At 47.2% G+C, this 12,336-nt stretch overlaps 1 protein-coding gene across 8 annotated transcripts in view; it reads right to left on the minus strand.

The window, feature by feature from the left end:
* The window catches only part of SOX5 (SRY-box transcription factor 5), a 766,948-nt gene that overhangs the window by 582,499 nt on the left and 172,113 nt on the right, over positions 1-12,336 (minus strand). The window contains exon 1 of one of the 8 annotated variants that reach the window (XM_083461145.1): positions 2,357-2,559. The exons of the other annotated variants lie outside the window; for them this stretch is intronic. The gene's annotated coding sequence lies outside the window, so the exon portion shown is untranslated. Of the gene's footprint in view, positions 1-2,356; positions 2,560-12,336 lie in introns of those variants that run through there. 8 annotated transcript variants of the gene reach the window in all.

Consider the following 12,336-nt stretch of genomic DNA (forward strand, 5'->3'; position numbering starts at 1 on the left):
AAGTACTTAATTCGTTCCAGAGGTCCGTACTTAACCTGAAACTGTTCTTAACCTGAAGACCACTTTAGCTAATGGGGCCTCCTGCTGCTGCTGCACCCCCGGAGCACGATTTCTGTTCTCATCCTGAAGCAAAGTTCTTAACCTGAAGCACTATTTCTGGGTTAGCGGAGTCTGTAACTTGAAGCGTATGTAACCTGAAGCGTATGTAACCCGAGGTACCACTGTATCTCTCTGTATTCGGTGCTTTTTTCCCCTAGACAAAAAGGTCCCAGAATTCACCTCCCTCACAACACCCACCCCAGAGGTTCTCGTCAGGCTTGGGGGGGGGGTCTCCTCGCCAGCCAGAGACTTGTTGATGCTGCTCAGCTGAGGTGTGGGGAGCCTTCCTCCCCATATCTGAGCAGCTTAACAAGCCCCCCACCCCCTCGCCTCTCCAGCTCATGTGAGCTGGAGCAGCACTGGGACTTGCTCAGCTGAGGTGCGGCTTTGCCTGGGAGGTTGAAGAGCCTCAACAAAGCCCTGGCTCAAGATGATACCCTCCCTCTCCAGAGCCTGTAGAGCAGTGGTGGCCAAACTTGGTCCTCCAGCTGTTTTGGGACTACAGTTCCCATCACCCCTGACCACTGGTCCTGTTAGCTAGAGATGATGGGAGTTGTAGTCCAAAAACAGCTGGAGGGCCAAGTTTGGCCACCACTGCCGTAGAGGATGTCCTCTTCCAGCTGTGGGGAAGGTCTCCTCATGAGCCGAAGGCACAGCAGGACTTTCCAGAGGCTCGTCAGGTCTCTCCCCCCACTTTGGGGGCCCAGCTGAGAGGTACCAGAACATTGTTCCAGCTGGGGGGAAAGCCCCTATATCTATATTAGAAATAGCAATGAGGTGCTTGGAAAAGACTAGCCCTAGAGTGAGCTGCACATCCCTTTAGAACGTGTCAGTGGAAGTGCACTGGGTAGTCTCTGTCAGTCAAGCTATAACATATCCTGACACCCCTTTTAGCAGAGAGCAGCTTGAAGGCTAAGTCAGGATGATGTCTTCAGCAGTGGGCGAGATCCGGGGTGGGGAGAGATGGAGGGAGCTGGCAAGGGGCTATGAGTGGAGCGGTATTAGTTCCATATTGTTGTTCCACTCGAAGGACACAGTGTGTCATAACAAATTACCATTAATTTGCACCAGCAGTACTGTTAGATTAAGACGGGCAAGCAATGATGACAAATAGAACTTGCGAGTTCGCCTAACGAGAGGGCAAGGCTGCATCGCCGGAGCCGCTTCTCTCAATTAGTGGACAAGGCTTTTAATGCCTCCGCGCCCAACCAAAGCAATTTTGATTACTCAGAGCTAAGCCTTCGCTTAGAAGAATCCAGAAGCTGAAATGCATCTCCCGCTCCCCCCGCCCCGAACGCCACAGCTACTTCCCCCCCCCATCCCTTTTAAGCATAATTTATTTACGGAGCACTAATATAGAGAGAACCTGTATGGTTGCAAAAGAGCAGGATACTGGGTTCTCCGGCCCCCTGGTCTTGAACCCACAAGGGGGGCATGACTTGCCCCCCCCCCGAAAGATGAATCACGCGAACAGCACTGCAACCATCTTTCAGGAAGAGGTGAAAAATGAGAGACGGGAGGAGGGAGAAAGAAAGATCACAGATCTACAAACTTATTGGTAGGAACATAAAATGTACGAGGAGCTAGAGGTAGATCTTGGGTCTAGAAGGGTTAAGGGTAATAGAGCTTTATCCCAACCTGGCAAAATCCAGGCATTTTAAACTGCAGCTCCCATCATTCCCAGTCAGCATGGATCAGGGATTATGGGATTATGGGATTATCAGAAGATTCCACCTAAACATTAGGAAGAACTTCCTGACAGTAAGAGCTGTTCGACAGTGGAATTTGCTGCCAAGGAGTGTGGTGGAGTCTCCTTCTCTGGAGGTCTTTAAGCAGAGGCTTGACAACCATATGTCAGGAGTGCTCTGATGGTGTTTCCTGCTTGGCAGGGTGTTGGACTCGATGGCCCTTGTGGTCTCTTCCAACTCTATGATTCTATGATTCTATGATTCTATGGGTTTCTGGGTTCTCAGAAGGACAAAATTGATGCCTCATTCCAGCATGACTGGACGACAACCAAGGCCCCAGCATCATGGTAGGCTGAAGCCACAGCTAGGACCCAGTGAACCAGAGATTCTTGAGGAGTGATGGAGCTTTATTTAAATATCCTGGCTCAGTATCAACAGGCTTATAAAACACATATTTTACTTTCTTATGAAGGTCCTCCCACAATTGCCCTACGACCAGTTTTAAATGTCGTCCTATTGGCCTTTTGAAATTTCCTGCTTTGTAATAACCAAAAGCTATTTGAACATACAGAATTATGGACTAATCGCTGCTCAGCCAATTTTGCCGAGTTTTCACAGGCGGCGGCAGAAGGGCGAGAGAATGCAATTTAGCTACAACTTCAAAGTCGTGTTCTTCGCTATCGTTGGAGCTGAGGCTCCTTTGTGTTCTTCCATCCCAATTTGGCTTTTCAAGTGAATGGGAACTAGTTGTTTACATTTGCTCATGCCATGTCAACTGGTAAAGGAGTTCTGGATAATAAATTGGTCAGCGGCGGAATGGTTGTGTCGGAACGTGCATAAGCAGTTTCAGTGGTTGCTGGTCTCCATTGTGACAGGTTGGGCAGAAGGCAGAGAGGCCAATAGGAGGCAGAGGCAGAGCCAACGATAGGTGAAGGTGGAGCCACCCCCTGATTGGCAGACTGGGCTTGGTGGGGCAGAACCCTCTTTGCCCTTGCAGACCATTTCCCATTGCTTTTTCTCATGATCTCACAGGCCATGAATGATCCACAAACCACACTTTTCCAGGAACACAGTTTCCCACCTTTGTGTACATTACAGTGATTTCAGTGGGAGTGTTAAATGTTCCTTCTCCTCAAGCAGGACCTGAACACAACAGTGCTCTCCCTGCTTTTGATTCACAGGAACCAGTGCAGGTGGCCTAGGACTTGCTGATCAGAAGGTCGGCGGTTCAAATCCCCGTGACGGGGTGAGCTCCCGTTGCTCGGTCCCTGCTCCTGCCAACCTAGCAGTTCGAAAGCACGTCAAAGTGCAAGTAGATAAATAGGTACCGCTCTGGCAGGAAGGTAAACGGTGTTTCCGTGTGCTGCTCTGGTTCGCCAGAAGTGGCTTAGTCATGCTGGCCACATGACCTGGAAGCTGTATGCTGGCTCCCTCAACCAATAAAGCAAAATGAGCACTGCAACCCCAGAGTCATCCGCGACTGGACCTAATGGTCAGGGGTCCCTTTACCTTTAACCAGCATTCATGCCAAATCGCCTCCGACAGTGAAGAGAGAACATTGCTATTGTGGCTAGTAGCCATTGACCCCTTATTTCTCTAAATCACTTTTCAAGCCATCTATGTTGGCAGCCATCGCTGCCTCTTATCAAACCCTCCACATGTCCCTATTTTCCAGGGACGGTCCCAGATTTACAGAAGACGTCCCAGTTTCTGATTTAATCCTGGAATGTCTCACTTTTCTGTGGGACTTCCCTATTTTCATCAGAGAAATGTTGGAGGGAGTTATGCAACCCCCAAACCAAGGAGGTTAAATAACTATGCCACCTTTAGAAGACATTTGAAGGCAGCCCTGTATAGGGAAGTTTTTTAATGTTTAAAGTTTTATTATTTTTTTATATATGTTGGAAGCTGCTCAGAGTGGCTGGGGCAACCCAGTCAGATGGGCGGGATCAATAAATTATTATTATTATTATTATTATTATTATTATTATTATTATTTAGGACATCCTTATTTTTAATGGAGAATGTTGGAGGGCAGGTCTTATGGGAGCGAATTCCATTTGATGTGTGAAGATTAACTTTCTTTTATCTGTCTCGAATCTTCCATGAATTCTAGTGTTATGAGAAACTGAGTATATACAATTCTTGTTGTCTGTCTATATTCATTTACAAATATTGTTCAACAAGAGTCCTAATATACATTTTTAATTCATTTTGATATTATTATCCAATAAATTTCTTGTGTTTTCCCGTTAGAAGGTTTATTTTAGTTCTACTGCTTTCCCTATTTCACATTGTCTTCTCAATATATAACATAAATTTTCCCCATTCTTTTTTATATGTTTCGTCACCCTGAGATGTTTACAGACATCTTATGCTTGTTTACAGACATTTTACGGAAAAAATTGAAGAAGGACAATTATATATAAAATGGACAAAGACAATGCGAAAAGTTTAAGACGACATAAAAAAGCCAGAAGAAGGAAGGAGGGAAGTCAGCTCGGGAGAGCAGGAACAAATGTGAAACAAAATGTATGTGTATGTATAGTATGTAACTAAAAATTCAATAAAGATCAGAGAGAGAGAGAGAGAGAGAGAGAGAGAGAGAGAGAGAGAAACTGAGTAAAGCTTTTTTTTCTGTCCACTTCCTCCGTGTCGTGTATAATTTTATAAACTTCTATCATGTTGCCATTTGCTTGCCTTTTCTCCAAAGTAAAAAGTCCCAAATGCTGCGACCTTTCCTCAAACAGGAGTGTGATGGCCTGGGATTCGGGCTTGGATGCTGAACCTGAGGGTTCCCAGCCTGCACAGGATTCCCCGCCTCCAGAACCAGCTGAGCCGGGGCTGGGGCCTGAGCCTGAAGGGTCCTCACCTGTGCTGGATCCTCAGGTGCAGGCACCAGCTGAGTCTGCACTGGCTCCTGATGTGATGGAGGACCCATTGCCTGCAGGTGCTCCACTCTCGGCCCCATCAGGGGAAGAGGAGGTTGCCTCTGGGTCCGGTAACCCTCCAGCCTCTCCTGAGCTTCAGAGGCTCAGGGCAGAGAGGTGGAGGGAACTAAGTTCCCGCAGGAGGAGTGCTCACCTCCAGGCCAGGAGAGGCGAGTCACCTGTGGACCGGGGCCACCCTATGCCTCGGGGCAGATAAAAGCCAGTCAGCCCCAGCCCCAGGTTGCGGGAGCAATGTTGTTGGTAGCCTGTTCCTGCCTGCACCCTGTCCTGCTCTTCTGCCAGAGTTCCTGACCCCACCCGACTCCCCACCTTGGACCCAGCTACAGCTTTGATGGACAGCCTCCATAGCGCACCATCAACCTCGGACTGGACCCAGACCTTGCCTCTCGGTTAGCCCCTGGGACCAGCACAAGGAGTCTCTTCAGCCCCTTGATCATTTCCGCTGGCCTTTTGAAGGAAGAATGAACACACATTTGGGTTGGAGAATTCTATCAGGTGTGTCAGCTGACCAGGGAGGAAGTGGGCCAGGAATGTCATGTGCAACGTGTGAGCTCCATCTTGTTCACCTCTTGATAGGAAGACCACACACCCCAATTACCACCCTGCTTCAACTAAAAAGTTGGGCTCTTAAGTTGCTCTACTCTCAAAAGGAGGGTGCCACATGGCGGTCTCACCTGCACGCCCCACAGCTGGCATAAATGCCACAGATAGCAAGCTCTCCCACAACGCTAAGGAGGGCAGCGAGACGCCACCTAACAAATGCAACTTTAACAACAGTAAAACAACCTAATAGCTCAGCGTGCCAGGGGGTTAATGTGGCGGACCATTTAACGCTGAGCTAAATAGCCCTGGTTTGCTTCTCAATGCCAAGTGTCGAACTGAGGATTGCAATTGCAGGAGCGGTTCCTAATTCATTAGTTAAAGGGGGTCATTGCTAGTGGGGTGGGGGAGAAGGAGGGAAAGAGGGAAGAACTGGAGGGGGCGGAAATAGCAGGGGAAACTCGGAGAGACTCAAAGTCAGCACAAGGTTGGGCTCCTGCCGTTTGCCATATTTAGCCGCGCAGCCCCACAGGTGGCAGTGAAATTTGCACACAGAGAGGTGGCTTCTTCTGCAGCCCACATAAAGGAGCTGTGTGAGAAAATGGGAGGATTTGAGGATCTTTTTGAAAATGTGCTGCATTCTCTTTTTCCCCCTACTTATTTTAGCATGGTTTCAGGGGAAGGAGGAACATTTTGACCCCAGTCAGAAGAAATCCCACCCTAATTTGCAAGACTCAACCTTCTTTCCAGCTCGCCACTACAAAATATTTTGAAATACAAACACGGAAACATTAAATATTTTAAAATGTGTATGTAAGAACAGAGGAAGAGCTGTGGGAAGCTTGCAAGTGGGACCTGGGTGCAAATCTCCACACTTGAGATTTCTAGAGAGGGACATTCAGAGGCATACTGCCTCCAACAGTGGAGGGAGAAGATAGCTATTGTGGCTATCAGCCCAAACCAGAAGAAAGACACTGATGGAAACATACCCATTAAAGCAAGAAAAAGTGAAGGGATAAGCAAGCAAGGCAATCCTATATACACTTTTCTAGGTTTACTTCTGAATATAAATGTATAGGATTGTGCTGTTAGGCTGAACCCTATATGCATGTTGGTCTAAACCACAGAGCCTAGGGCTTGCCGATCAGAAGGTTGGCGGTTCGAATCCCCGCGATGGGGTGAGCTCCCGTTGTTCGGTCCCTGCTCCTGCCAACCTAGCAGTTTGAAAGCACGTCAAAATGCAAGTAGATAAATAGGTACCATTCCGGCGGGAAGGTAAACGTCGTTTCCGTGCGCTGCTCTGGTTCGCCAGAAGCAGCTTAGTCCTGCTAGCCACATGACCCAGAAGCTGTCTGCGGACAAATGCCAACTCCCTCGGCCTATAGAGCAAGATGAGCGCCGCAACCCCAGAGTCGTCCACAACTGGACCTAATGATCAGGGTACCTTTACCTTTACCTTTACTTACTGCTGATACATATAGTGATCAGCAATAGCTGTGTTGCAACATTAAGTTGTAAGTATGAGGAAGCCATGTTTTAGAAGCAGCTGGATAGCTCACTTGGTTAGAGTATGGTGCTGATAATGCCAAGGTTGCAGGTTCGATCCTTGAATGGGACAGCTGCATATTCCTGCACTGCAGGGGGGTGGATTTGATGACCCTCGGGTCCCTTCCAGCTCTGTGATTCTATTCTGCCTGATTATATTTTTTAATTTTTTATTTATTCATCAACACTTAACCGTGACTCTTATTTCTAACCTGGCCGTAAACATCAACTATGCTCACCACTGGCTTGGCTGCACGTCCTTACCAAAAAATCAATACATATGTGCAGAGAGAGAGAGAGAGAGAGAGAGAGAGAGAGAATCTCACTGTCTTCTGAGCACCACCTTTCCAGTTGTCACAAAGGGCAGCAAGAAAGTGAGGGGGGGAGGAGGGAAAATAATAGACCCCAAATGGGTTACAGCAGAATACAACATTTCAATTAGACCTCGGCAAAGGGGAAGGCTTTCTTCCTGAACATTAACCCCCCCGAAACAAGCGATTTCTCTAATTCCTGCCATCATTCAGACTGGCCTTGAATTACCTCCTGATAGGCCTCCCATGCGCTTGCAGATGAGAGAGTGTAATGGGGATCTGTTAATTAACTAGAAGCAAAGTTGCACGGTGGGGATCAAACACTGGATGCGTCCTAAAACTCCCACAGAGAAGATGAAATGCAGCGCAAACTTTAAAGACTTCCCGTCATTAGCCAAGACCTTGGCTGCTCCTGGCCCAGACCCCTCCTGTTCCAGAGAACAATGAGGACAATGATGGCAGAAATGAAATGGTGCAGCAAGGAACAAAGGAATTAGCTATTTACCCACAGAGAATGAAAGGAAAGCTGGGGACAAAGATTGGCGGGGAGGGAGGGAAAAGACGCTTGCTTTTCCCGACGACGGTTCCTCTCTACTTTTAATTAATTTATGGCTGCCAGGGACCTGCACACAGAGCCTGCCCAAAAGCATTGTGTGCTTGGAGCGCAGCTTTAAGACCCTCGCGTAACATCTACTGTTTACTCTTCGGTGGAATAACAAAGTGGCCAGGAGGAGGTAGAGGAAGGAGGTCAGGAGCTGAGAAGGGGAGATGTTTTGCTTTTGGAAGAAATGGAAGGAGGGGACCAAAAGGTCACAGTGACCCCCTACTCTGCCTCCTAGGGGCCAATTTCCCTATGAAAAAGTGCACGGCTTCTCCAAGGATTTTCTTGGAAGCAAACAGCGGTGTTTGGCAAAATGCAGCTGTGGACCACAACTGACTTGTGACATTACTCAGCTGCTGTTTACGCTAAGTATTTCGTATAGTACCTGGCTCAATACTGTCTACACCAGCTGTGGGCCGGTCCACTGTCCCTCAGACCATGTGGTGGGCCAGACTATATTTGGGGGGGGGGTGAACGAATTCCTATACCCCACAAATAACCCAGAGATGCATTTTAAATAAAAGCACACGTTCTACTCATGTAAAAACACCAGGCAGGACCCACAAATAACCCAGAGATGCATTTTAACTAAAAGGACACATTCTACTCATGTAAAAACACACTGATTCTTGGACCGTTCATGGGCCAGATTGAGAAGGCCTGAGGTTGCCTACCTCTGATCTACACTGCCGGGCAGCAGCTCTCTGGGATTTCAGCCTGGGGACATCCCCTGCCCTACCTGGCGATACCAGGGCTTGAACCTGGGACCTTCTGCATGCAAATCAGAGGCTTTTCCACTGAGCTACAGTCCTTCCTCCGACCAAACTTGGGGACCTGAGCAAAATATGGAGATAACCAAGCAACCTCTGCAGTTATTCTATGGCACACACCAGGTTTCACTCAGGAAGCGACTAAGACCCAATTTCGGTTGTCCGTGATAAAGTGAATTAACTTTGAGAGCAGGAAATTCTTCAGGTCACATGTGTTCCCCTACCATTTATATGACTGGCAATGAGACTTGAAGGTAATGCATGTGCCCCCACCCCCCAAAAAATTCTCTCAAACTTATTTTTCATGTGGGGCAAGTTGCACAAATGAGCCCCACCCATGGAGGCAACTATGACTCCATTGGCCCCAGATCAATGAAAACCCATATGGTGTCCATTATTATTATTATTATTTGAATTTATATACTGACCTATACCCGGGGGTCTCAGGGAGGTTCACAGAATAAAATCAAGATATAAAACAAAATACATAATGAAAAGAAAAACAACAACCCAATACCCCCTGTCGTAGTCCAATAACATCTGAAAGTCACCACACTGACTGCCCCCATGACCCTAGAACACATGGAGAATACACAGAAAGAGGAATCTACATGAGTCTATTAGGCATGGTGGCTCTTGAAGACCAGAAGCCATATGGGAAACCTTTCCAAGCCTTGGGGCTGCAGATGTTGTAGGATGACAATTCTCATGGGGCATGCTGACTGAGGATAATGGTGTTTGTAGTCCTGGAATGCCTGGAGGCCAAAGGCTGGGGAAAGCTGCAATGGGGTGCCCTACATGTACATTGGCAAGGGCGTCTCCAGATGCATAACACTGGTTGGGTCATTTGGGCTAGCACCAATCCGGTGTCCCCAGAAGGATGTCCAGCTTCCTTCAGTAAATGAAGAAGTATCTTTGCTGTAGGGGTCCTGATGTGAAAAAGAGCATTTGTCCACTTCTTATTCTTCTTTTAATTACGTAGAGAAGCAGGCTCCAACAGTAGAGACAGGGTATCGCACAGAACTACACGGCCAACTGGGTATTTGAACCCTGGTCTCCCAGGCCTGGCACTCTAACCACTACACCACACTGTCACTCAATTATCTTGTGGCTCAGCTTGACGCTTCAGTTTCATCACAGCCTGTTGCTGAACTGTGCCCAGCTCCGAGAAAGGAGCAACATTTTAACAGTGCTATGATATTCATGAAGCTTTGGGTCAATGCCAACGAGGCATAAATTAGGCTGATTTAGATTCCGCCCTCTTCCTGCCATTGCCAGCTGCTGCCCCCTGCTGCCTCCCTGAATGAGGCTCCAGTTGACAATGGTGGCACGAAGGAGAAAAGAGCAATGGCCGGCAACAGTTGAGAGCCAAGGCTCCCTAGGGAGTCGGCAAGGGGGTGTTTGTGGCCCCAGAGCTGGCACAATCGAGGGGGTGACTGACACCAGCATATGGTACTACTCAAAACACTGCCCATATCTGCCCCAAAGTGCAGCCAAGGACTACTTCTCTACATTTCCAGCAAAAGCTGCAGTAGTGCGGGTCAAATTGCTGTGACCATCAAGGGGCCGTTTATTTGCTTCCTAGCTAAGGATGGGGGCAAGGTTTGGTTTTGTTCGCATTTTAATGGGAAACCACCTCATTTGCGCTTCTTGAACCGTATGCCAATCAAAAGACAGCTATCCTCTGAAAGGCACACTTTTCTGAATTTTCCAATATAAATTTCAGTGTGTATTTTTGGGGGAGGAATGCCTATACTGTGGACTAAGTGTGACTGAAATGCATAGATTAGTGAAAATAGCATACAAGAATGCTTTATATTAGGGGAAACAGATTGCAAAATCTGTATGTTAGTCTAAACTACACAGAAAAATATGTTTTATTAGGAGAAACGCATGCAAAACTTTCTGGAGGATTTTTTTTTTAAAAGATCCACAAAATTCTGCAGAAATGTGGATAACTGTATTTAAGATCGGAAAAATGAGAAACTGAAAGAAACGAAAATTCACAGACCCATCTACCCTTTTTCCTAGTAGATCATTCTCATTGGACCAATTTGCCCCAGGTAACCAGCACTGTTTCCATGTCAATTTGAAGCAGCAAACCCTCTTCCTCTACTACTCTCGAACTTCCAGGCTGCAGCCCAGCTAAAGGCTATGGGAGTTTTCTTAGGGACCTAGGCAAGAATGCTTGACCCTAATTTTGGAAGCAAACTGCATTGATTTCTGCAGAAAAGCTTTTTTCAAGCACAAACAACCATCGATTATTGGCTAGGGCTACCAATGCCAGAAGACGCATGTGGGCATGGGGGTGCCTTGGCAGGAACGGGAGGGGATGCTATTGAAACAGAAATATCTGGTGCAAATACATCATATGGTCGGATGATTTTTTTTTGGATTAGCACTTTTGCAATTTTGTCAAGCCCCTCAGCCACAGTTATTAAAGCACGAAACTGGCTGCATTAAATTGAAATCACCTGTGAAAGATACTTTCAAAGACTGATCTTCCAGTTCTCACATCCAAGCAAAATGGAGGGGCGGAGGAGATGATTGGTTAGCACAAGACAGTATAGCCTTCTTCAGGCATTCTGTGTTAGGGTTAAGTAAGGTAAAGGTAAAGGACCCCTGGACGGTTAGGTCCAGCCAAAGGCGACTATGGGGCTGCAGCGCTCATCTCTTTCAGGCTGAGGGTGCCGGTGTTTGTCCATAGACTGCTTTCCGGGTCATGTAGCTAGCATGAATAAACCATGGTGCAACAGGACACCATGATGGAAACCAGAGTGCATGGAAACGCCATTTACCTTCTCACCACAGCGGTACCTATTTATCTACTTGCATTGGCGTGCTTTCGAACTGCTAGCTTGCTAGGAGCTGGGACAGAGTAACGGGAGCTCACCCTGTCGTGGGGATTCGAACTGCCGACCTCCCGATCAGCAAGCCCAAGAGGCTCAGTGGTTTAGACCACAGCACCACCCACATCCCTTTGGGTTAAGTAAGCGCATGAGCTGGCATGCATATGCTGTCTCTATCCCCTTTCCACTATTTTGGTCACTCTCCATGGAAAACCAGGGTTCCAAAATGTGCAGAGATTTCAGTTTAATGCAGACAGTTTAAACCTAACACAGAAATGTCCAAAGAGGTCTACTTCTGCAACCATTTGTCCATTCCCAAACCCTCTTACTGAATGAAACTAAGTGGGAGGGGAAAATTCTGATTGCAAGAAATAAAGTGTACCTCCTGACGGTCAGTATTTTGCAGGAGGGACTCAAGCATATATTGGGAAATGTAGGTACCATAGAACTATAGTGTCAGGAGGGACTCCAAGGGCCATCAAGTCCAACCCCCTGCAATGCAGGGATCACTGCTAAAGAAACCCTGACAGGTGGCATTGCAATCTCTGCTTAAATACCTCCGGTGAAGGGCAGTCGACCACCCTTTGTAGTTTATGCAATTAAAATGGGTCAAAGCACTCTGCCACCCAAGCAGAACAAATCCACTTTCGGGAATCATAGAATAGAATGGTAGAGTTGGAAGGGACCCCAAGGGTCATCTAGTCCAACCCGCTGGGAAAAGAAATTGACTTTTCCCAGTTATGAAAGTAATGGGGAAATGCACTGAAAAGTGTGGCATGAATGAATCATTAGCAGGAAGAGGTGTAAATGCCATATAAGCAAATCAGGATGAATACAGGACAGGTTCACCTCGTTGACAAATAACCTCCCCGCAAACAAAACGGAACAAATATGCAATAAAGACTAGGTACTTTCTGACTTCTATATATTTTGTGGAAGCAAATCAAGACAGCTGCTCGATGAATAGGTGGTCTGGAGGAGC

Source organism: Podarcis liolepis (assembly GCF_965112155.1).
Source record: "Podarcis liolepis genome assembly, chromosome: 10".
Classification (NCBI taxonomy): domain Eukaryota; kingdom Metazoa; phylum Chordata; class Lepidosauria; order Squamata; family Lacertidae; genus Podarcis; species Podarcis liolepis.